Here is a 26114-nt window from a genome sequence, read left to right as displayed (position 1 = left end):
GTGCATACAATCTCATCCGGATCCGTGAGGGTGACGAGTGGAAGACCGCCTTTAACACCCGTGACGGACATTATGAGTACCTCGTCATGCCCTTCGGATTGAGCAATGCTCCAGCTGTCTTCCAGCATTTTGTCAATGAGATCTTCAGAGACATTCTATACCGTCATGTCGTGGTCTATCTAGACGATATCCTCATTTTTGCCAACGATTTAGAGGAACATCGTTTTTGGGTTAAAGAGGTTCTGTCCCGTCTCCGTGTCAATCATCTCTATTGCAAATTAGAAAAATGCGTCTTTGAAGTCAAGTCCATTCCGTTTCTAGGGTACATTGTGTCCGGTTCCGGACTAGAGATGGATCCTGAGAAACTACAAGCAATTCAGAATTGGCCGGTACCCTTAACCCTCAAAGGGGTCCAGAGGTTCTTAGGGTTCGCCAATTATTACCGAAAGTTTATACGAGACTTTTCCACCATTGTGGCGCCTATTACTGCTTTCACCAAGAAGGGTGCTAACCCGTCCAAGTGGTCTGAAGAAGCCATGCAAGCTTTTCATCTTTTACAACAGAGGTTCATCTCTGCGCCTGTCCTGAAACAGCCTGACATCGACTCTCCTTTCATCCTAGAGGTGGATGCCTCCTCCGTTGGAGTAGGAGCGGTGTTATCTCAGAGGGCTAAAGATGGCCATTTACATCCTTGCAGTTTCTTCTCCCGGAAGTTCTCCCCAGCTGAGCGCAACTATGCCATTGGCGACCAGGAGTTGCTAGCCATCAAGCTCGCTCTAGAAGAGTGGAGGTATCTGTTGGAGGGAGCTTCTCATTTAATCACCATACTTACAGACCACAAGAACCTTTTATACCTGAAGGGCGCACAATGTCTCAAGCCTCGTCAGGCCAGATGGGCACTTTTCTTTTCCAGGTTCGACTTTAAACTCCAGTTCTGTCCGGGCTCTCAGAATCGCAAGGCCGATGCCCTTTCCCGCTCATGGGAGCAAGAAAATGAGTCAGAGTCTTCAGACAAGCATCCTATTATAAATCCGTTGGCATTCTCCACGGTAGGGATGGACTCTACGCCCCCATCAGGGAAAAGTTTTGTGAAGCCGATGCTAAGGAAGAAGCTCATGCATTGGGCCCATGCTTCCCGTTTTGCCGGACATACAGGTATCCAAAAAACCCTGGAGTTTATCTCTAGGTCCTATTGGTGGCCAACTCTGAAAAAGGACGTCTTGGAGTTTATTGCATCTTGTCCAAAGTGTGCCCAACATAAAGTATCCCGCCAGTCGCCTGCGGGGCAACTGGTTCCACTATCCGTTCCCCGTCGACCATGGACCCACTTGTCGATGGATTTCATTACAGACTTACCCATGTGCAACAAGTTCAATACCATCTGGGTGGTAGTTGACCGGTTCACCAAGATGGCACACTTCATTCCTCTCACCGGTCTTCCGTCAGCTTCCAAGTTGGCTCAAGTATTCATACAAGAGATCTTCCGACTCCACGGTCTTCCTGAAGAAATTATCTCAGATCGAGGAGTTCAATTCACAGCCAAATTCTGGCGAAGTTTATGTCAAGTCCTCCAAGTCAAGCTAAAGTTTTCCACGGCTTACCATCCTCAGACCAATGGTCAAACCGAGAGGGTGAATCAGGACTTGGAGGCCTTCCTCCGCATCTATGTGTCCTCCTCTCAAGATGACTGGGTTCAATTACTTCCCTGGGCCGAGTTCTGTCATAACAACCAGTATCATTCTTCATCTGCTTCAACACCATTCTTCACTAACTTTGGATTCCACCCTAAAGTCCCTGAGTTCCAACCGCTTCCAGCAACTTCTGTTCCCGCAGTGGATATCACCTTGCATCAGTTTGCCAATATCTGGAAGAGCGTACGATCAGCTCTGCTCAAGGCATCGTTCAGGTACAAGAAGTTTGCGGATAAGAAGCGTCGAGCAGTTCCTGCTCTCAAGGTGGGTGATCGGGTATGGTTATCCACGAAGAATTTGAGGTTAAGAGTTCCCAGTATGAAGTTTGCACCTCGCTATATCGGTCCTTTCAAGATTGAACAAGTCATCAATCCTGTTGCTTACAGACTCCAGTTGCCTCCCTTCTTAAAAATACCCAGGACATTCCATGTTTCCCTGTTGAAACCGCTGATCTTGAATCGGTTTCATTCCTCACTTCCTCCAACTCCGAAAGTCCAAACTCAACGAGGCGTTGAGTATGAAGTGGCCAAGATCCTGGACTCACGTCACCGTTACGGTCAACTACAATATCTTATTGACTGGAAGGGTTATGGTCCTGAGGAACGTTCATGGACCAATGCTTCTGATGTCCATGCTCCTGCCTTGGTCCGGAGATTCCATTCCAAGTTTCCTCAAAAGCCAAAGAAGTGTCCTGGGGCCACTCCTAAAGGGGGGGGTGCTGTCACGATCCGGGTATCTGGACGCCATTTCTTACCCATCAGATGCCTCCTAAGGCTGGCTCAGCGCTCCAGGACCGGATCCCATCTGTTATCCTGATGTGTACATTCCTGTATCCTCTCCTGTCACTCTGGGATGCTGTCACAGTAAACGCCATATTACACCTGGCATGGCGTCTCCCGCGGCCTCCGCCGCCGTCCCTGAACTTCTGCATGCAGAGTGTCTGAGTGGCGATTACGTCAGCCGCGGCCTCCGCTGTGTCCGCGTGATTGGATGTGCATCTGTCAGCCTGGCGCCTCCTGTCTCCGGTGGCCGGCGCCGCCATTACTGTTTTCATTACCACATGGATTACAAACCAAACTTCCCTCCAAGTGTCTGCATGGGCGCAGCCATCTTGGATTCTGTCAGCTGATCATTTCCACCAATCTGTTCTCAGTATTGATAATCTGCATAATTGCCTAGCCAATCCCTTCCTTGCTGCAGGTATAAATACACTGTGCCTGAGCAAGGAAGGCGTCAGTGCTTTGGTTGTCAAACCTAGTTCCTGTTTGTCTCTCTCCTGTGATTGTCTTCCAGGTTCCAGCTCCTGTCTCAAGACTTCCACCATAGAGACCCGCACCAGCATTCCACCTGCGGTGTAGCCTGACTCTCCAATCCATTGTGGATTCATCTGTTTCCAGCTACAACATTACCTGCTTCCAGCTCAGCTTCCAGCAGAGTACAGCTTCCCTTAAAGGGCCGGTGTCCTTTCTACACTTTACCACTCTCCACCGGTATTATTATTTCTCCGCTCTCAAGTTCTACATTTCAGTTCATATTTCATCGCTCCCAAGTTCATTTATTATTTAACTGGTTCCAGCCAGTATCCACTCCGTGCTAACAACAGTCTGGTTCCAGCCAGTATTCACAGCAGCTGTTTTATCTTCAGCAACCCAGCTTTTCCTGGAACACCAGCTGGCACAATCCTGGGTTATCTCCATTGCTACAGTCGGGCCTGGTAAGGACTTTCCATCTAGAAGATCATAAGAACTATCTCACACTACCAGTGCCCTGTGGCTCCTGCCATCCTGTAGTACCCAGGAACTGTATTTATTCTTTGCTGACTTTTACGTTTTCTTTTACTGCTGCTGTGTTGCGGAGTTGTCATAATAAACATCATTGACTTTTATCCAAGTTGTCGTGGTCACGCCTTCGGGCAGTTATTATTCATGTTACTTACATGTCCAGGGGTCTGATACAACCTCCCAGGTTCCGGTACATCTCAGCCCCTACAACTGAGGCTGCCTCCCGTCAGCTCAGGCCCTCAGTTGTGACAACTGGGTCCTAGAGTCAAAGCTATGTCGATTTCTGCTTGACGTGTCCTGTAGAAGATGCAATGGACAGATGATGCCGACTTAAGAGGCATGTGGAAGGCTGAGGATTGTGTGGAGAAGGGTTCTCGGACCTGGTCTCCACAGCTATAGCTGGTAATTCTGATATTTTGCCTTATATTCCTGCACAGCCTAGGAAAGCACAACATTATCAAATGCAGCCCTCCGAATAAAGAAACAAGAAAGTCCGAGGTGCGTCCTTTCTTGCCAGAGGCGGGGGCAGAGGAAAGAAGCTGCACAACACAGCTAGTTCCAAGGAACAGAAGTCCTCCCCGGCCTCTACAAAAATCCGCCGCATGTCGCTGGGGCTCCACAGGCGGAGCTAGGCCCGGTGGGGGCACGCCTTTGTAAGTTCAGCCACAAGTGGGTTCACTCCCTGTTAGATCGCGGGACAGAAGCCCGCCGCTGAGGGGGCGGGGCTTCTTCCTCAGCACTAACCATGACGATTGTAGATGACGATTGTATCATTACATGCATATAATTTTTCTATATGGCCGCCGTGCCATATATTTGTCTTTTCAGCTAATTACAGGCCAATCAGCGTAACTCAGTCACTTAACTAGGAGGTGTATGTACAATTATCTCTGTCTATGACCATTGTGTCTTATGCTGATTAACCAGCTGGTGATTATTAGGATAATTGCATACGCTAATTGTTTCCTCCCCTGTCTGTGACTTTTCTTATTTGCATCTGCTGATTATTTATAATCATATATATGTATTCTCATGACCGCCGTGTCATTCAGATGTAATTAATCCTTGTGACCACCGTGTCATGTGCTGGTGATTTAGCTGATTGCATGTAATTTTCCTTTGTAACATAATTGTTACAAATCACTTGCTATTTCCATTCCTGACATACAGCTACTAATTGACATATATTTGGAGTGACCTAGGAAGTCCAACATTTGCGGTCATACTTCACTGGAGATGCCCAATCTCTTCCGAACTTGGAAGCTAAGCAGTGAAAGGCCGGGTTAGTACAAGGAAGGGAGACCTCCTTTGAACACTCTGGTACTGCAAAAAAAACGTTGACTATTGGACACAGTGGCACTCAACTTTATGTCATATTGGGATTTGCATGACCAATGATTTTATTTTCTGCACCTATATAATCCTTAATGGATATTAGCAGTATGAATGATGGTCATTTATCTCAATAAATGCAGATTCCTTTTCGGCATAGGCATCACAGAATTCTACTCTCCGGCAATTTAGTAATCGTGAATTTAATATCACGAATATTCATTATCAACAATTCGCATAGCTATGTATTTCACACACAGTTACTCCTAGGATTTGACTCATGCTAATTAATTTGTCATTTTGAAAATGTATTAACATTTTCCTCTGAATCAAGAGTGCTCCCACAAAAGAGTCCTTTCCTTTGAACCTTCTTTGGTTATTTTTTGGTACTTGATACTTTCTGACTCTAGGGAGCACCACTGAAAGCAACTTTGGTGTTGAGAACAATTCCTACTACACCTTTACTTGCCATATACAGAAAAAATTCTATTTAAATTCAGTTTTTCAGAGGTTACTAATTGTTTATACATTATTGTTTGAACTGGTGCGGTTCCCTTCTAAACCCATTTTTTCCTAATCCGTTTTTGGCTGATAACTCAGCTTTCCAGGGAATACCTGCACAGTCATAATATCAAGGGGTCTTGGTCTTCTTCTCTTAGAACTCCCTGTCCCGCTCATATATTTTCAATCCAGGAGTATTGTATACATTTACCAGACTATGAGTTTCAGTTTAAGACAAGAGCTCAGCTCTAGACGAAAAAACAAGGATAACCTGGATGATATTTTTCCAAGTGATCTAGTAAACACTGAACCCCACATCAGCTGGGAAGAGGACTTTCAGAAATTGAATTTGACACTGAGAAAACAAATCAGGACCAATTGGGATCTTACGACGTTGGAAAATTACATCAAGAACAAAATATCTCCACGTGGTCTTCGCCCAAGAGTCTTCCCAACCTTTGATCTGGCGAGTGAAAATCTGACCAAAGAATGGGAAAATATCCTCCTCAAATGCTCAAATGACTTAATGAATGTACTTATTAAACACAATAATCTTATTTTGGAAGAATGTGAAAAAAACCTAGAAGAATTGGGTAAGAAATTGGAAAACTGGGAGAAAGACCCTCAATTCCAACGGTGTTTTGAGAAAAACAAATTGGAACTTCAAACTTATGAACAAACCATCATTGACAGAAAAAAGACCAAATTTGTGAGAGATAAAAGGGATTTTGCATCTGGGAAAATCTTCAAATGGCAAAAACCTATTTGGAGAAAAGATCCTCCCAAATACACAGGCCAATATTCATCATCTGAGGCGGAAACCTCTGGAACTGAGGATACCACTGATTATACCAGAGAAGGACACTCCAACTCCAGAAGTGACATTCCCTCTAACCCTCAAAATTCAGCATCTTTTTTAGGCGATTCACGGATAGGAAGAGGAAGACAAAGAGAGGGAAGACGAGGCGGGGGTGCAAAAAGAAGAGGACAGCGACAATGGGATTCCTCACCTCCAACGACCCGCAACACTTACAGACGACAACATCAACAGGAGCGGTGGTAACTCAGAACTATGACCAAGACTCGAAATTAAAAATCATCAATCTCTCAGATCATGAACTTACACAAGCCCAAGAATCTGTACTTCAAAAAGGTCTGACTTTTTCGCCTACAGAGTATTTCAACAGATTCAAGTGAGAAAAAGACCTGAAGCTATTTGGTAGGAAATTGCTACTAACCAAACTATATGCTGATAAGGTAACAACAACACCATTATCATCTTTAGAATCCCAATCTTCGGATATATCACAGATGGAACAAGAAGCACTAGATGCATTGCAGGAACTCGAACAAGAACAACACCAGCAAATGGAAGTGGATCCTACTACCAGACCGAGATGTAAAAAGAAGTCTACCTTCTTTCCACAGGAACAAATCTGTCCAGAAGTATCGGTATTTATGAAACTTGTAGCGAAAGAATTTGACCTCATTCATATTAACAAACACAAATGGCGGGGTAATTCTAATCTTACCCGACAAGAAAGAACTGCTCTCAGGGAAATACAGACATGGCAAGATGTCGTTATCAAATCTTCAGATAAAGGAGGTAATGTTGTAATTTGGCCCACAACGGAATATATTAAAGAAGCATATCGACAACTTGACACCACCAACTGTTATAAACGGATATTACTTAATCCCCTCCAAGATTACAAAAGAATTTATGAAAATATCCTCAATCAAGCACTAGCACAAGGAACAATTACAAAACAGGAATATGATTATCTATTGACACCGAACCCCAAGATTCCAACTTATTATCTACTACCAAAAGTACACAAAAATATTGCAACTCCCCCAGGTAGACCCATTGTGTCTGGGATAGGGGGTTTAACAGAAAAAGCCAGTACCTTTCTTGATCTACACCTCAGGCAATATGTCCTGAATCTTCCCTCATATGTCCAGGACACAACCGATATATTGAGGAAACTGCACGATCTAAAACTGGAAGAAAATCAATACCTGGTGTCACTGGATGTCGAAGCTTTATATACATCAATAGGTCACAAAGATGGAATAAGAGCAGTAGAACACTTTCTACACAATGAACCCAAGAATGATTTTCATCCTTTTTTGATTAAGTTATTGTATTTTGTGTTACACTACAATTTTTTCACATTCAACGACAAATACTACCTCCAAACAAGGGGTACGGCTATGGGGGCGGCCTGTGCGCCCACATATGCCAATATATTTCTTGGCTGGTGGGAGCAGGAAATTATCTTCAAAGACCATAATGATCGATTTACGTCTCATATCGTCATGTGGAACAGATATATAGATGACATTTTCATGATCTGGGAGGGTGATTTACACCTGTTGCACCAATTTATAGAACACCTTAACCAAAATGATCTGAATATTCATCTTACACACAGTATAAGCCAATCAGAACTTTCATTTTTGGACTTAATGATCTATAAAAATTCTGAAGGAATGATTGCCACAAAACTATTTCGGAAGAGTACAGCAACAAATACCCTACTACACCAAACCAGCTCCCACTTTCCTCCAACTATAGAAAATATCCCAAAAGGGGAATTTCTCCGACTCCGTAGGAACTGTTCAGATGACAAGGAATTCACAACACAAAGTATAGAATTGACAAATAGACTATGTGAAAGGGGATATAGCAATACCTCTATCAAAAAAGCTTTAAAAACTGTCAAAACTATCAAAAGAGAGGATCTAATTTTCAAGAAAAAACCCAAGAATTCCAACACTGACAATACCATTCGCTTTGTCGGAAATTTTTGTCAAGAATGGAAGAAGGTGAACACAGCAATACAAAAACATTGGCATATTTTGCATGCAGACCCCACTTTATCTGAAAATTTGGGTCCAAAGGTCGCCATGAGTTGGCGTAGATCCACTAACCTTAAAGACAGACTTGTAAGCAGCCATTTTCAAAAACTCCCTACAAAAAAACCAACCGTCATTGGAACATATCCCTGTGGCAAGTGTAAAGCTTGCAGATACATGTACCCAATAAAGGAAGTAGAAGACAAATTCGGAAAGAAGATACAAATTAAAGACTACTTAAACTGCCAAACTGAAGGGGTTATCTATTGCCTAAAATGTAGCTGTAACCAAAACTACGTTGGCATGACAACCCGTCCGCTTAAACAGCGGGTACTAGAACATGTAGGATCTATACGTAACGCCATCTCAGACAGGGCAAAGATGAAACAGCTTACCTCAGTTGCTCGCCACTTCAATACCCATCATGAAAACAGATGGGAGGAGCTTAAAGTCTTCGGCTTGGAGAAAATTAAACTTGGAATACGAGGAGGCAATCTAACTGAAAATTTACTACAAAGAGAAAGTGAATGGATCTTTAAAATGGGATCTCTACAACCAGCAGGCATGAATGAACATATAAATTATGGGGTATATTTAAATTAATGTCCTCTTATCACTACCTCTGGTATCCCATATAGTATTCCCTCTCATCTCCTCACAGCCAAATATTTATAAGTGTATAATAAAAATTATATATATATATATACAATCTTCCTAACACATTCAAACCACTTCTCTTTTCTCTCTATCCTTTTCTCTCTTTTCCTTATATTATCACATAGGTTTCCCCAATAAACACAACAACCGCTTTACTTAATTTATCTCACTCCCTAACTATTTAATTTCCTTATTTATTCTTCACTCTCACATCCCATCCCTTCACTCTAATAATATATATTACATATTCAACTATCACACGTCACTATCCTACTCATCAATCAAGCATCTCCATCACTGACACAGACAACTTACACTAGCAGCCACACGTTTAACCTTATACAATCTAACATCAGTTTTTTCAATTTTTCTGCCTTTCCCCAAGATTCACCATAATAATTTTTCTCAATCAAGCTCTTCTATTTTCCTATCAATTTATTTACACATATATATATACATAATTTTTACTGCACATTTTTCCTTTATTATATATCATATATAATTATTATTATATATATATATATTTTTTCTCTCAAGCACAGCCAGCTAATTAATCATTCTGTCAAACCTATTAAACCCAGGCGGTTACAATTAGCTATGACACACGGTTTGACAGATTTACCCCATGTTACTACGATTGGGGGATCAGTATGTCCATCACTAACTTTATCCAATCAATCATGAGCTCTGCTCTACTTAAACTGGAATCCCCAGTGACCTCATCACGTCCTGTGACCAAGCTTTTCTTGCGAAACGTACGTCAGGAGGAATAGCGATCACGTGACGCGTACACGTGACCGCGCCAGCCGGAGCGCTCAGACCTTGCTAGGCAACGGCCTCAGCTATCGCTCTCCTTGGAGAGACCACGGACAGACGCGGCAGAGACTTTAGAAGCATCCCCATAGCAACGGCACCTAACCACCGCTCACCCGGAACTCCGACACGGATACACGCCGCTGCAATCCCTGGAGCTTCCACACAGCCTCACACAGTACTGGTATCGTATATACGACACGGAGAAATATCTCATTACCGCTTCAGTACCTAACTGCAACACTTTATATCTGATATTTTCAGTTATTTTTTCTTTATTTGTTATTATTTTTTCCCCCCTTTTTTCTGCAAAATTAATTTACAGACATTGCGGGTGAAATTATAACCCGCTGCTTCATTTATTTTGCTAGTTTTTACACCGCCCGTCTGTCAGATATTATTTGCTCTGAGCCAAGAAATTATACAAGGATAATTATTTAGTAATCAAATGTAGCATCTGTGAATTTCCCACACTCATTATCCTTAGTACAATGTCTTCTGTGATTTCAATATCACATGCTGTATAATGAAGGAATAATACTCATACTCATCTTTTTGGTGACCATTGTGTCATATACCAATTAATTAGATGACGATTGTATCATTACATGCATATAATTTTTCTATATGGCCGCCGTGCCATATATTTGTCTTTTCAGCTAATTACAGGCCAATCAGCGTAACTCAGTCACTTAACTAGGAGGTGTATGTACAATTATCTCTGTCTATGACCATTGTGTCTTATGCTGATTAACCAGCTGGTGATTATTAGGATAATTGCATACGCTAATTGTTTCCTCCCCTGTCTGTGACTTTTCTTATTTGCATCTGCTGATTATTTATAATCATATATATGTATTCTCATGACCGCCGTGTCATTCAGATGTAATTAATCCTTGTGACCACCGTGTCATGTGCTGGTGATTTAGCTGATTGCATGTAATTTTCCTTTGTAACATAATTGTTACAAATCACTTGCTATTTCCATTCCTGACATACAGCTACTAATTGACATATATTTGGAGTGACCTAGGAAGTCCAACATTTGCGGTCATACTTCACTGGAGATGCCCAATCTCTTCCGAACTTGGAAGCTAAGCAGTGAAAGGCCGGGTTAGTACAAGGAAGGGAGACCTCCTTTGAACACTCTGGTACTGCAAAAAAAACGTTGACTATTGGACACAGTGGCACTCAACTTTATGTCATATTGGGATTTGCATGACCAATGATTTTATTTTCTGCACCTATATAATCCTTAATGGATATTAGCAGTATGAATGATGGTCATTTATCTCAATAAATGCAGATTCCTTTTCGGCATAGGCATCACAGAATTCTACTCTCCGGCAATTTAGTAATCGTGAATTTAATATCACGAATATTCATTATCAATAATTCGCATAGCTATGTATTTCACACACAGTTACTCCTAGGATTTGACTCATGCTAATTAATTTGTCATTTTGAAAATTTATTAACATTTTCCTCTGAATCAAGAGTGCTCCCACAAAAGAGTCCTTTCCTTTGAACCTTCTTTGGTTATTTTTTGGTACTTGATACTTTCTGACTCTAGGGAGCACCACTGAAAGCAACTTTGGTGTTGAGAACAATTCCTACTACACCTTTACTTGCCATATACAGAAAAAATTCTATTTAAATTCAGTTTTTCAGAGGTTACTAATTGTTTATACATTATTGTTTGAACTGGTGCGGTTCCCTTCTAAACCCATTTTTTCCTAATCCGTTTTTGGCTGATAACTCAGCTTTCCAGGGAATACCTGCACAGTCATAATATCAAGGGGTCTTGGTCTTCTTCTCTTAGAACTCCCTGTCCCGCTCATATATTTTCAATCCAGGAGTATTGTATACATTTACCAGACTATGAGTTTCAGTTTAAGACAAGAGCTCAGCTCTAGACGAAAAAACAAGGATAACCTGGATGATATTTTTCCAAGTGATCTAGTAAACACTGAACCCCACATCAGCTGGGAAGAGGACTTTCAGAAATTGAATTTGACACTGAGAAAACAAATCAGGACCAATTGGGATCTTACGACGTTGGAAAATTACATCAAGAACAAAATATCTCCACGTGGTCTTCGCCCAAGAGTCTTCCCAACCTTTGATCTGGCGAGTGAAAATCTGACCAAAGAATGGGAAAATATCCTCCTCAAATGCTCAAATGACTTAATGAATGTACTTATTAAACACAATAATCTTATTTTGGAAGAATGTGAAAAAAACCTAGAAGAATTGGGTAAGAAATTGGAAAACTGGGAGAAAGACCCTCAATTCCAACGGTGTTTTGAGAAAAACAAATTGGAACTTCAAACTTATGAACAAACCATCATTGACAGAAAAAAGACCAAATTTGTGAGAGATAAAAGGGATTTTGCATCTGGGAAAATCTTCAAATGGCAAAAACCTATTTGGAGAAAAGATCCTCCCAAATACACAGGCCAATATTCATCATCTGAGGCGGAAACCTCTGGAACTGAGGATACCACTGATTATACCAGAGAAGGACACTCCAACTCCAGAAGTGACATTCCCTCTAACCCTCAAAATTCAGCATCTTTTTTAGGCGATTCACGGATAGGAAGAGGAAGACAAAGAGAGGGAAGACGAGGCGGGGGTGCAAAAAGAAGAGGACAGCGACAATGGGATTCCTCACCTCCAACGACCCGCAACACTTACAGACGACAACATCAACAGGAGCGGTGGTAACTCAGAACTATGACCAAGACTCGAAATTAAAAATCATCAATCTCTCAGATCATGAACTTACACAAGCCCAAGAATCTGTACTTCAAAAAGGTCTGACTTTTTCGCCTACAGAGTATTTCAACAGATTCAAGTGGGAAAAAGACCTGAAGCTATTTGGTAGGAAATTGCTACTAACCAAACTATATGCTGATAAGGTAACAACAACACCATTATCATCTTTAGAATCCCAATCTTCGGATATATCACAGATGGAACAAGAAGCACTAGATGCATTGCAGGAACTCGAACAAGAACAACACCAGCAAATGGAAGTGGATCCTACTACCAGACCGAGATGTAAAAAGAAGTCTACCTTCTTTCCACAGGAACAAATCTGTCCAGAAGTATCGGTATTTATGAAACTTGTAGCGAAAGAATTTGACCTCATTCATATTAACAAACACAAATGGCGGGGTAATTCTAATCTTACCCGACAAGAAAGAACTGCTCTCAGGGAAATACAGACATGGCAAGATGTCGTTATCAAATCTTCAGATAAAGGAGGTAATGTTGTCATTTGGCCCACAACGGAATATATTAAAGAAGCATATCGACAACTTGACACCACCAACTGTTATAAACGGATATTACTTAATCCCCTCCAAGATTACAAAAGAATTTATGAAAATATCCTCAATCAAGCACTAGCACAAGGAACAATTACAAAACAGGAATATGATTATCTATTGACACCGAACCCCAAGATTCCAACTTATTATCTACTACCAAAAGTACACAAAAATATTGCAACTCCCCCAGGTAGACCCATTGTGTCTGGGATAGGGGGTTTAACAGAAAAAGCCAGTACCTTTCTTGATCTACACCTCAGGCAATATGTCCTGAATCTTCCCTCATATGTCCAGGACACAACCGATATATTGAGGAAACTGCACGATCTAAAACTGGAAGAAAATCAATACCTGGTGTCACTGGATGTCGAAGCTTTATATACATCAATAGGTCACAAAGATGGAATAAGAGCAGTAGAACACTTTCTACACAATGAACCCAAGAATGATTTTCATCCTTTTTTGATTAAGTTATTGTATTTTGTGTTACACTACAATTTTTTCACATTCAACGACAAATACTACCTCCAAACAAGGGGTACGGCTATGGGGGCGGCCTGTGCGCCCACATATGCCAATATATTTCTTGGCTGGTGGGAGCAGGAAATTATCTTCAAAGACCATAATGATCGATTTACGTCTCATATCGTCATGTGGAACAGATATATAGATGACATTTTCATGATCTGGGAGGGTGATTTACACCTGTTGCACCAATTTATAGAACACCTTAACCAAAATGATCTGAATATTCATCTTACACACAGTATAAGCCAATCAGAACTTTCATTTTTGGACTTAATGATCTATAAAAATTCTGAAGGAATGATTGCCACAAAACTATTTCGGAAGAGTACAGCAACAAATACCCTACTACACCAAACCAGCTCCCACTTTCCTCCAACTATAGAAAATATCCCAAAAGGGGAATTTCTCCGACTCCGTAGGAACTGTTCAGATGACAAGGAATTCACAACACAAAGTATAGAATTGACAAATAGACTATGTGAAAGGGGATATAGCAATACCTCTATCAAAAAAGCTTTAAAAACTGTCAAAACTATCAAAAGAGAGGATCTAATTTTCAAGAAAAAACCCAAGAATTCCAACACTGACAATACCATTCGCTTTGTCGGAAATTTTTGTCAAGAATGGAAGAAGGTGAACACAGCAATACAAAAACATTGGCATATTTTGCATGCAGACCCCACTTTATCTGAAAATTTGGGTCCAAAGGTCGCCATGAGTTGGCGTAGATCCACTAACCTTAAAGACAGACTTGTAAGCAGCCATTTTCAAAAACTCCCTACAAAAAAACCAACCGTCATTGGAACATATCCCTGTGGCAAGTGTAAAGCTTGCAGATACATGTACCCAATAAAGGAAGTAGAAGACAAATTCGGAAAGAAGATACAAATTAAAGACTACATAAACTGCCAAACTGAAGGGGTTATCTATTGCCTAAAATGTAGCTGTAACCAAAACTACGTTGGCATGACAACCCGTCCGCTTAAACAGCGGGTACTAGAACATGTAGGATCTATACGTAACGCCATCTCAGACAGGGCAAAGATGAAACAGCTTACCTCAGTTGCTCGCCACTTCAATACCCATCATGAAAACAGATGGGAGGAGCTTAAAGTCTTCGGCTTGGAGAAAATTAAACTTGGAATACGAGGAGGCAATCTAACTGAAAATTTACTACAAAGAGAAAGTGAATGGATCTTTAAAATGGGATCTCTACAACCAGCAGGCATGAATGAACATATAAATTATGGGGTATATTTAAATTAATGTCCTCTTATCACTACCTCTGGTATCCCATATAGTATTCCCTCTCATCTCCTCACAGCCAAATATTTATAAGTGTATAATAAAAATTATATATATATATATATACAATCTTCCTAACACATTCAAACCACTTCTCTTTTCTCTCTATCCTTTTCTCTCTTTTCCTTATATTATCACATAGGTTTCCCCAATAAACACAACAACCGCTTTACTTAATTTATCTCACTCCCTAACTATTTAATTTCCTTATTTATTCTTCACTCTCACATCCCATCCCTTCACTCTAATAATATATATTACATATTCAACTATCACACGTCACTATCCTACTCATCAATCAAGCATCTCCATCACTGACACAGACAACTTACACTAGCAGCCACACGTTTAACCTTATACAATCTAACATCAGTTTTTTCAATTTTTCTGCCTTTCCCCAAGATTCACCATAATAATTTTTCTCAATCAAGCTCTTCTATTTTCCTATCAATTTATTTACACATATATATATACATAATTTTTACTGCACATTTTTCCTTTATTATATATCATATATAATTATTATTATATATATATATATTTTTTCTCTCAAGCACAGCCAGCTAATTAATCATTCTGTCAAACCTATTAAACCCAGGCGGTTACAATTAGCTATGACACACGGTTTGACAGATTTACCCCATGTTACTACGATTGGGGGATCAGTATGTCCATCACTAACTTTATCCAATCAATCATGAGCTCTGCTCTACTTAAACTGGAATCCCCAGTGACCTCATCACGTCCTGTGACCAAGCTTTTCTTGCGAAACGTACGTCAGGAGGAATAGCGATCACGTGACGCGTACACGTGACCGCGCCAGCCGGAGCGCTCAGACCTTGCTAGGCAACGGCCTCAGCTATCGCTCTCCTTGGAGAGACCACGGACAGACGCGGCAGAGACTTTAGAAGCATCCCCATAGCAACGGCACCTAACCACCGCTCACCCGGAACTCCGACACGGATACACGCCGCTGCAATCCCTGGAGCTTCCACACAGCCTCACACAGTACTGGTATCGTATATACGACACGGAGAAATATCTCATTACCGCTTCAGTACCTAACTGCAACACTTTATATCTGATATTTTCAGTTATTTTTTCTTTATTTGTTATTATTTTTTTCCCCCTTTTTTCTGCAAAATTAATTTACAGACATTGCGGGTGAAATTATAACCCGCTGCTTCATTTATTTTGCTCGTTTTTACACTGCCCGTCTGTCAGATATTATTTGCTCTGAGCCAAGAAATTATACAAGGATAATTATTTAGTAATCAAATGTAGCATCTGTGAATTTCCCACACTCATTATCCTTAGTACAATGTCTTCTGTGATTTCAATATCACATGCTGTATAATGAAGGAATAATACTCATACTCATCTTTTTGGTGACCATTGTGTCATATACCAATTAATTAGATGACGATTGTATCATTACATGCATATAATTTTTCTATATGGCCGCCGTGCCATATATTTGTCTTTTCAGCTAATTACAGGCCAATCAGCGTAACTCAGTCACTTAACTAGGAGGTGTATGTACAATTATCTCTGTCTATGACCATTGTGTCTTATGCTGATTAACCAGCTGGTGATTATTAGGATAATTGCATACGCTAATTGTTTCCTCCCCTGTCTGTGACTTTTCTTATTTGCATCTGCTGATTATTTATAATCATATATATGTATTCTCATGACCGCCGTGTCATTCAGATGTAATTAATCCTTGTGACCACCGTGTCATGTGCTGGTGATTTAGCTGATTGCATGTAATTTTCCTTTGTAACATAATTGTTACAAATCACTTGCTATTTCCATTCCTGACATACAGCTACTAATTGACATATATTTGGAGTGACCTAGGAAGTCCAACATTTGCGGTCATACTTCACTGGAGATGCCCAATCTCTTCCGAACTTGGAAGCTAAGCAGTGAAAGGCCGGGTTAGTACAAGGAAGGGAGACCTCCTTTGAACACTCTGGTACTGCAAAAAAAACGTTGACTATTGGACACAGTGGCACTCAACTTTATGTCATATTGGGATTTGCATGACCAATGATTTTATTTTCTGCACCTATATAATCCTTAATGGATATTAGCAGTATGAATGATGGTCATTTATCTCAATAAATGCAGATTCCTTTTCGGCATAGGCATCACAGAATTCTACTCTCCGGCAATTTAGTAATCGTGAATTTAATATCACGAATATTCATTATCAATAATTCGCATAGCTATGTATTTCACACACAGTTACTCCTAGGATTTGACTCATGCTAATTAATTTGTCATTTTGAAAATTTATTAACATTTTCCTCTGAATCAAGAGTGCTCCCACAAAAGAGTCCTTTCCTTTGAACCTTCTTTGGTTATTTTTTGGTACTTGATACTTTCTGACTCTAGGGAGCACCACTGAAAGCAACTTTGGTGTTGAGAACAATTCCTACTACACCTTTACTTGCCATATACAGAAAAAATTCTATTTAAATTCAGTTTTTCAGAGGTTACTAATTGTTTATACATTATTGTTTGAACTGGTGCGGTTCCCTTCTAAACCCATTTTTTCCTAATTCTGATATTTTGCCTTATATTCCTGCACAGCCTAGGAAAGCACAACATTATCAAATGCAGCCCTCCGAATAAAGAAACAAGAAAGTCCGAGGTGCGTCCTTTCTTGCCAGAGGCGGGGGCAGAGGAAAGAAGCTGCACAACACAGCTAGTTCCAAGGAACAGAAGTCCTCCCCGGCCTCTACAAAAATCCGCCGCATGTCGCTGGGGCTCCACAGGCGGAGCTAGGCCCGGTGGGGGCACGCCTTTGTAAGTTCAGCCACAAGTGGGTTCACTCCCTGTTAGATCGCGGGACAGAAGCCCGCCGCTGAGGGGGCGGGGCTTCTTCCTCAGCACTAACCAGCGCCATGTTTTTTCTCCACAGCACCGCTGAGAGGAAGCTCCCCAGTCTCTCCCCTGCAGTTACACGGTAGAAGAGGGTAAAAAGAGAGGGGGGGGGGGCACATAATTAGGCGCAAAAATCAATATAAACAGCAGCTACTGGGTTAACATTAAGTTACTGTGTTATTCCTGGGTTAATAGCGCTGGGGTGTGTGCTGGCATACTCTCTCTCTGTCTCTCCAAAGGGCCTTATTGGGGAATTGTCTTCGAATGAGCATTCCCTGAGTGTGTGGTGTGTCGGTACGTGTGTGTCGACATGTCTGAGGTAAAAGGCTCCCATAAGGAGGAGATGGAGCAAATATGTGTGTGAGAGGGTGTCTCCGTCGACAACGCCGACACCTGTTTGGATATGTGTAATTAAGTGCTAAGGTGAATTTATTGCACAAAAGATTAGAGAACAGACAGGAAATCTACCCATGTCTGTCCCTATGTCGCAGAGACCTTCAGAGTCTCTCAATGATCACTATCCAAAATAATAGACACTGATATCGACACGGAGTTGACTCCAGTGTCGACTACGATAATGCAAAGTTACAGCCAAGATGGCAGAAAAGTATTCAATATATGTTTATTGTAATAAAAGATGATTTGCATATCACTGATGACTCATCTGTCCCTGTCACAAGGGTACACATGTTTAAGATGAAGAAAGCTGAGGTAAATTTCCCTCCTCTCATGATAAAAAAGAGCGGGAAACTCCAGACAAGAGACTGCAGTTTCACATAAAGAATTCTCAGGCAGTATCCTTTCCCCACTAGGGCCAGGATATGATGGGAATCTTCCTCTAGGGTGTCACAAAAGGCAGCCCTGATGTTACAGCTATTCTCAGGGATCCTGCAGATAGCGTGCACAACTGCACATTCTGGTACACTACTCAGACCGGCGAATGTGTCGGCATGGGTTTATAGCGCTGTGGCAGCGTGGACAGGTACCTTATCAGCAGAGATTGAGACCCTAGTATGTATATAGATATATATATGTATATATAGAGATATATAGAGATATATATATATATATAAAAGATGCTGTCTTAAGAGATATGTATATATAAAACATGCCCATAGAGACATGAGTATACTGGGTCCTACAGTCAAAGCTATGTCGATTTCTGCTTGACGTGTCCTGTACAATATGCAATGGACAGATGATGCCGACTTAAGAGGCATATGGAAGGCTGAGGATTGTGTGGAGAAGGGTTCTCGGACCTGGTCTCCACAGCTATGGCTGGTAATTCTGATATTTTGCCCTTTAACCCTGCACAGCCTAGGAAAGCACAACATTATCAAATGCAGCCTTTCAAATAAAAAAAAAAAAAAAGAACACAAGAAGGTCCGAGGTGCGTCCTTCCTTGCCAGAGGCGGGGGCAGAGAAAAGAAGCTGCACAATACAGCTAGTTCCCAGGAACAGAAGTCCTAAAAACCCCGGCCTCTACAAAAATCCACCGCATGTCACTGGGGCTCCACAGGCGGAGCTAGGCCTGGTGGGGGCACGCCTTCGGAAGTTCAGCCACAAGTGGGTTCACTCCCTGTTAGATCCCTGGGCAATAGATATTGTGTCTCAGGGATACAAGCTGGACTTTGAGAAGATGCCTCCTCACCGACGGCCCTGCCGGCTTCCCCCCACGAGAGGGAAACAGTGTTAACTGCAATTCACAAATTGTATCTTCAACAGGTGGTGGTCAAGGTTCCCCTCCTTCAACAAGGAGGGGGTTATTATTTGACCATGATGTAGTCCCGAAACCATACGGTTCGGTCAGATCCATATTGGTGTGAGGCTAGGAAGGCCCCCACGGAGGAATTCCAGCTGGGCCGTTTCCTTCACTTCCTACAGTCGGGGGTGTCGTTGGGCCTGAAATTGGGTTCCATTAAGGTCCAGATTTCGTCCCTGTCTATTTTCTTTCAAAAAGAACTGGCTTCTGCCTGAAGTTCAGACATTTGTAAAGGGAGTGCTGCATATTCAGCCACCTTTTGTGCCCCCAGTGGCACCTTGGGATCTTAACGTGGTGTTAAGTTTCCTGAAGTCACATTGGTTTGAACCACTTAAAACCGTGGAGTTAAAATATCTCACGTGGAAGGTGGTCATGCTATTAGCCTTGGCCTCGGCGAGGCGTGTGTCAGAATTATCGGCTTTGTCACATAAAAGCCCTATCTGGTTTTTCATATGGACAGAGCGGAATTGAGGACTCGTCCACAATTTCTGCCAAAGGTGGTGTCATCTTTTCATATGAACCAATCTATTGTGGTGCCTGTGGCTACTCGTGACTTGGAGGATTCCGAGTTACTAGATGTAGTCAGGGCTTTGAAGGTTTATGTAGCCAGAACGGCTAGAGTCAGGAAAACTGAGTCACTGTTTATCCTGTATGCATCCAACTGTTGGTATAGTGCGATGGATCGATACCATAGGTGTGCAGTGGGGAGCCTTAGATAAAGTATTACCTCAGGAGTTACCTTGTATACAGACAGAACGAGACTTGAGATGTATATCTTGTTTATATAGTACTGAAATAGCAGGATCAATATAACAGGTTTCAGTATCATCAGCTTATCTCCTTCTCCCTCAGAGACTCTTCTAGAAAAACACATGTGAGGTAAAACAAACAAGTACATAACATATGCAACAGACAAACACTACATCTCTGTAACTATACAGCGCCATCTGCTGCCCCTGTACGGTAACTACATGCATATAAACAAAACCATAGTCTGTTGTCCATATTTCAACACCCCTTCTCAACAGACTGGGTTTCTTCAGTTAGACCCATCTTTGACGTAAGTCTCCAATGTCTCTCTCTGGTAAGAGGCTTAGTCATGATATCAGCTGTCATATCTTCTGTTGGGCAATAGTTCAACTCTATAAGACCTTGTTCCTGTAGATCCCTCAGGAAGTGATGCTTGACATCAATGTGCTTGGTTCTTGGGTTCACTCTTTCTGTTTGCGCTAATGCAATGCATCCTTGATTATCCTCATATATCTTGATAGGATCTTCTTGAGGCATTCCTAGGTCTGATAGTAGTTGTATTAACCATACCACTTCTTGACTGGCGTGAGCTGCTGCAATATATTCAGCTTCTGTAGAAGATAGTGCTACGGTAGACTGCTTCTTGCTTGTCCAGCTGATTAATCCTTCTCCAATAGAGAATAGATATCCACTTGTGGATTTTCTGTCACTTGTGTCTCCAGCCCAATCTGCGTCAACGTATCCTGTTAACTTGTGACTTGTGTTTGCTGAGAGCTTAAGCTTCTTGTTAATCGTTCCCTTTAAGTAACGAATTACCCTCTTAACTGCGTTCCAATCCATCTTTGTTGGTTTAGAGACTTTTCTGCTTAAAATCCCGACTGCTGTGGAGATATCTGGTCTGGTGACGGTTGCAATGTATAGCAATTTTCCTATGGCTTTTCTGTATAGATGGTTGTCCTCTAACAGGTTGCTCTGATCATTTGGTTCCTTTTCATAACTTGTCTCCATAGGAGTGCTTGCTGTCTTTGCATCTTGTATACCAAATTCCTCAATGGTTTCCTGAATTTTGTATTTCTGACTTAGTGTGAATGTTCCATCACCTTCTCTTGAGATTTGCATTCCCAAGTAATGCGTTATGTGGCCGAGGTCTTTTGTTTCAAACTGACGGTTTAGTTCTTGTAACAATTCAACTTCGTCCCCTTCTTGTTCGAAACAAACCAGCAAATCGTCCACGTAAATTAATACATAGAACCATCTTCCCTCTATCAACTTTGTATAGAGACATGGGTCTGCTTTGCTTCTGATGAATCCCTTTTCTGTCAGAACTCCATTTATCTTTGTATTCCATGCTCTTGCTGCTTGTTTAAGACCATATATACTTTTGTTCAGTTTACATACGTGATCTGGGTTCTGAGAATTCACGAAGCCTGGTGGTTGTTCCATGTATATATCTTCCTTTAGTTCACCATGTAGGAAAGCCGTCTTTACATCGAAATGTTTCACTTGCATACCCTTTATGGCTGCTGTTAGGAGTAAGGTTCTAATGGTAGTGTGCTTCACGACTGGAGCAAACGTTTCATCATAATCTTCTCCAAATTTCTGTGAATATCCTTTAGCAACTTCTTCTCGTGATGCAGGTTCTTGCATGTTAACGGCTTTTGCTTTGTAAGATAAACGTGTAGGTGCTTTTCCCTTATTTTCTCTTGAAGAGCGTCTCACACCCTCGGATGCACTCTCATGAGTGTCGCTGGTATTTGTCTTGTGTTGTACTTCAACTTCTTGAATGATCTCTACTTCATCTGTTTCTTTGAATTCGGTGCTTTCTTCTTCTTCAGTAGAGTCTACTGGAATTATGACATCATCTCGTGTTTCTTCTATGAAAGTCACACTGTTGCTTATAACTACTTTTCCAGTTCTTGGATTTAAGATTCTGTAGCCTTTTGAATGTTCACTATAGCCGACTAGAACTCCCTCTTCTGCTCGGTTCTGCAACTTGCTTCGTTTTTCAGCAGGAATGTAAACGAAGGCTCTGCATCCAAAAACTCTAATGTGCTTTAAGCTGGGTTTCTTACCGTGCCACAGCTCATATGGTGTTTTCCTTACTGCTTTGGAAAGTAGTCTGTTTTGAAGATAGGTGGCTGTTGCTGCTGCTTCACCCCAATATTTATCAGGTAGTCCTGAATCTGTAAGCATGCACCTTATCATTTCTGTTAGTGATCTGTTTTTCCTCTCAGATACGCCATTTTGCTCTGGTGTATATGGTACTGTCTTCTGATGCTCAATACCGAGTCCTCTTAAGTACCGTTCTATTTTCTGTCCTGTGAACTCGCCTCCATTGTCGCTGCGTAGAGTTAGCATATTCCTCTTGAACCTGTTTCTGGTCATGTTCACATAGTCTTGCAGCTTTTCAAAGACTTCATCTTTACTTTTTATTAGATAAGTGACTGTGAACCTGGAGTAGTCGTCAATGAATGTCAGCATATACCTTTTGTCTCCTACGGTTCGCGTTTTCATAGGTCCGCATACATCACTATGTACCAGGTCTAGTGGTCTGGAAGCTCTGTTTTCACTTTTCTTGGGAATTGTTGTCCTCGTTGCTTTCGCTTTTATGCAACATTGGCACTTCATCATTTCTGAACAGTCTGACACTTTGAGATCCCTGGCTAGGTCTCTCTTCTGCATTTCCTTTATGCAATCTGGGTGTCTGTGTCCTAATCTTCTATGCCACTGGTGAATACAGTCAGCGTGTTTCTGTGTACTCAGCTTTGCCTGCTGTGCTGCGATATCCAGACAGTATAAATGTTCTTTTATTCTGGCTGTAGCTAGTGTTTCTCTTCCGTTTTGGATAAAACACTTATTATTCTGAAACTTTACAGTAAGTCCTTTTTCTACTAGATTCTTTACTGATAGCAGTGCTCCCTCAAGCTTGGGAACATATAGCACATCTGTTACGGGTATTTCTGTATAGCTGCCATTACCCTTGGAGCATAGGAATTGACCATTCCCTTTCCCTTCTGCAATGATATTTGTTCCATCTGCTAGGTAGATTGTTTCTTTATGGTTCAAATCAAGTTCAGTAAAGAAGTCCTTGTTATTTGTCATGTGACTAGTCGCTCCTGAGTCTACATACCACTTTTCTGATAATTGGTTTACTGTCGCTTTAAATGTTCCATTCCAATTGTGTGCTCCTGTATCTGTAAGTGTGGCTTTGGCTCTTTGTTTGTGTAATCTTTCTGGTGGTTTGTGCTGCTCTGTCTTCCATATGGTGCAATCTCTTTTCAGGTGACCCACTTTCTTGCATCTGAAACATGCTCTTGTTTCCCTGGTGTGTGGCTTAGTGTCCGCCATTTTAAGTGCTTTCTCTGTGTCACTTTCAGTATTGCACTCTGTAAGCTCCTTTCTGCGTTGATACTCCTCTATGAGCCTGTTCTTCACAAAGTCTGGTGTGATTTCTGCTTCAGGTCTCATTTCTAGTGCGTTTATTAGTGCACTGTATGTATCTGGTAAACTGCAAAGGAGGATGGCTACTATGTGGTTGCTTTTGATTTCTTCTCCCATTGACCTGAGCTGTATGGTTATCTCTAGTAGTGCACTGATGTGTTCTTGCATTGTCTTGCCTTTATTAAATCTTATTTGATATAATTTTCTTAATAGGAATAGTTTGCTGTTCAAACTTGCTCCTTCATGCACTCTCTGCAAAGCACACCACATGCCTTTAGCTGTACTCTCTTGTCTGATGTGTATAAGCTGTTCATCTTCCACTAGTAAACTTATAGTGGCTCTTGCCTGTCTGTCCTTCTTAATCCACTGCTGATCCTCTCCTTCAGGTCTGTCTGCATTTATAACATCCCATAAATCATCTCTGGTTAATAGCATTTCTACTTTAAACTTCCATGTTTGATAGTTCTCATTAGAAAGCTTGCTTGCAGCTAGTCTGAGATCTGTGTAATTTGCCATAACCCTTCCTTGTATAGATCTCTCTATTCTTCTGTGGTATTAAACTTGTTTTACTCACAGTTTTCTTTCCAAGGTTCTCCTGGGTTGTTTCTTGTGCGTTACACAGTCTGCTGTCTGCGCCTGCTGGGACTTGCAGTGCGACTCGTGATCTGGATGCTGCTTGGGATGCACTCCTGAAAACTTTATCTTGTACAGACTCCAGTCTGGGCCCATAACCTGTTGGTATAGTGCGATGGATCGATACCATAGGTGTGCAGTGGGGAGCCTTAGATAAAGTATTACCTCAGGAGTTACCTTGTATACAGACAGAACGAGACTTGAGATGTATATCTTGTTTATATAGTACTGAAATAGCAGGATCAATATAACAGGTTTCAGTATCATCAGCTTATCTCCTTCTCCCTCAGAGACTCTTCTAGAAAAACACATGTGAGGTAAAACAAACAAGTACATAACATATGCAACAGACAAACACTACATCTCTGTAACTATACAGCGCCATCTGCTGCCCCTGTACGGTAACTACATGCATATAAACAAAACCATAGTCTGTTGTCCATATTTCAACACCAACAAGCTGGGTGCTCCTGCTTCAAAGCAAACTATTGCTCGCTGGATCTGTAACACGATTCAGCAGGCTCATTCTGCGGCTGGATTGCCACATCCAAAATCAGTAAAGGCTCATTCCACAAGATAGGTGGGCTCTTCTTGGGTGGCTGCCCGAGGGGTCTCGGCATTACAGCTTTGCCGAGCAGCTACTTGGTCGGGTTCAAACACATTTGCAAAGTTCTACAAGTTTGATACCCTGGCTGAGGAGGACCTTGAGTTTGCTCATTCGGTGCTGCAGAGTCATCCGCATTCTCCCGCCCGTTTGGGTGCTTTGGTATAATCCCCATGGTCCTTACGGAGTCCCCAGCATCCACTAGGACGTTAGAGAAAATAGGATTTTACTTACCGGTAAATCTATTTCTCGTAGTCCGTAGTGGATGCTGGGCGCCCGTCCCAAATGGGGACTTCTTCTGCAACACTTGTATATAGTTATTGCTTATATAAGGGTTCTTTTATGGTTGCATCAGGTTTGTCTGATGCTCTGTTGTTGTTCATACTGTTAACTGGGTATGGTTATCATGAGTTATACGGTGTGATTGGTGTGGCTGGTATGAGTCTTACCCTGGATTCCAAATTCCTTTTCTTGTATTGTCAGCTCTTCCGGGCACAGTTTCCTTAACTGAGGTCTGGAGGAGGGACATAGAGGGAGGAGCCAGTGCACACCAGTAGTCCTAATTCTTTCTTAGAGTGTCCTGTCTATTCCCCATGGTCCTTACGGAGTCCCCAGCATCCACTACGGACTACGAGAAATAGATTTACCGGTAAGTAATATCCTATTTTTTCAGGGACGGAGACAGCTGTGTCTCCATCTCTATAAAATCCGCTACCGCGACCGCGATCACAGAAGCTCCTACTACTGCTGCAGGGAGCTCTCGTCGGAATAGCTCAGCCTCTGCCCAGAGGAGTGTGGAAATTGCGTATTTCTTGGTATGTGTGTGTTAATGTTTGCAAAGTATGTGTATGTGAGTTTCTTATGTTAATATATATTTCTCTAACGTCCTAGTGGATGCTGGGGACTCCGTAAGGACCATGGGGAATAGACGGGCTCCGCAGGAGACTGGGCACTCTAAAGAAAGATTTAGTACTACCTGGTGTGCACTGGCTCCTCCCTCTATGCCCCTCCTCCAGACCTCAGTTAGAATCTGTGCCCGGCCAGAGCTGGGTGCTTTTAGTGGGCTCTCCTGAGCTTGCTAATAAGAAAGTATTTTAGTTAGGTTTTTTATTTTCAGAGAGCTTCTGCTGGCAACAGACTCTCTGCTACGAGGGACTGAGGGGAGAGAAGCAAACCTACTAACTGCGGCTAGGTTGCGCTTCTTAGGCTACTGGACACCATTAG

At 41.8% G+C, this 26114-nt stretch overlaps 3 pseudogenes; all 3 read left to right on the top strand.

Moving 5' to 3' along the window:
* The first annotated feature begins 4684 nt into the window (after positions 1 to 4684).
* LOC135036257 (5S ribosomal RNA) lies at positions 4685 to 4804 on the top strand (annotated as a pseudogene).
* Positions 4805 to 10680: 5876 nt separating this feature from the next.
* LOC135036256 (5S ribosomal RNA) lies at positions 10681 to 10800 on the top strand (annotated as a pseudogene).
* A 5878-nt stretch (positions 10801 to 16678) lies between these two features.
* LOC135036255 (5S ribosomal RNA) lies at positions 16679 to 16798 on the top strand (annotated as a pseudogene).
* Positions 16799 to 26114: the final 9316 nt, after the last annotated feature.

This window comes from Pseudophryne corroboree, unplaced genomic scaffold (genome assembly GCF_028390025.1).
Source record: "Pseudophryne corroboree isolate aPseCor3 unplaced genomic scaffold, aPseCor3.hap2 scaffold_638, whole genome shotgun sequence".
NCBI classification, from domain to species: domain Eukaryota; kingdom Metazoa; phylum Chordata; class Amphibia; order Anura; family Myobatrachidae; genus Pseudophryne; species Pseudophryne corroboree.
The sequence above is the reverse complement of the archived record's forward strand: the minus strand, read 5'-3'. Positions and strand labels throughout refer to the sequence as shown.